Here is a 1,110-nt window from a genome sequence, read left to right as displayed (position 1 = left end):
AAAGATACAAACCTTAACAAGTCAAACTTTCCTACGAATATATCACCTCTAGTATTCTAGGTAAAAACAGAAATAGTGATGAAACACACTGTGTGTGTGTGCCCTGTGATGGGTTGGCACTCCGTCCAGTGTGTATCCTGCCTTGATGCCCGAAGACGCCTGAGATAGGCACAGGCTCCCCGTGACCCTAGGTAGTTCGGATAAAAGTGGTAGAAAATGAATGAATGAGAGAGAGTGTTAGTGAGACATGATGAAGACGTCCAGTCATCAACATGGAGAGAGAGAATATCACAATAAAACAGGAGAAAACTCCATTTTTTAGCTTCTGGGTAAAAGAGTTTTCAGAATTGGGTTTATTTCACGTCCGTGTTGTAACTCAAAAGGTTAAATTACTTAATGGAGTGTGAATACTTTTGTGAGTCAGTGTTTGTAGGAGTGTGTATACACAGAATGGAAATGGTTAAGCGTTCATATTCCTGCACGCATTTTGAGCACGAGCATCTGAGCGAGGTCAACGATATGTCCGGAGGTTCAGCCATGCACAAGGAAGTTTCTATTCAAAGCCTACATCAAAACCACACCATCAGCACTAATGGACAGTCAGGACTTGATGGCTGGCTGTAGGCCATGTGTGTTCTCATTACAGACATGTCCAGGAGCTAAAACACGGCACACTTCACCAGCTACGGCTACCATGTCAGAAACTAAGAGGAAAAGAAACACAGCCATGAGTGCTTTTTCTGTAGACAGGAATGTAGAAAAAAAAGAAAGTGTGTAAATTTGCAGGACGGCTCTGTCTGGGCTAGATAAGCTAGAGGTAGCGTAATCCAGTCCTGTTCACACAAAACCATGTACGGTGCATGTATAAGTGTCTCAGGAGAGGACGAGATATCACAGACCACCGGGACGAGAGGACAAAAATCTCTGAGCACAGTCCAGTGAAGGCAGGATTTCATGAATAAATTACATTACAATGATAAACATCTGGAATAAAACAATGTATCAGGTGAAGTCTGGTTTCCAGAAGTGGATTCTTTTGGTATGACGCAGCAGTGCATATGTTTTATTCCTCTTTCATCACTCTTCTAACTTTTATTCATTCGTAGTTAC

The sequence above is a fragment of the Tachysurus vachellii genome, chromosome 14 (assembly GCF_030014155.1).
Source record: "Tachysurus vachellii isolate PV-2020 chromosome 14, HZAU_Pvac_v1, whole genome shotgun sequence".
Lineage (NCBI taxonomy): Eukaryota > Metazoa > Chordata > Actinopteri > Siluriformes > Bagridae > Tachysurus > Tachysurus vachellii.
This window is presented reverse-complemented; position numbering follows the sequence as displayed.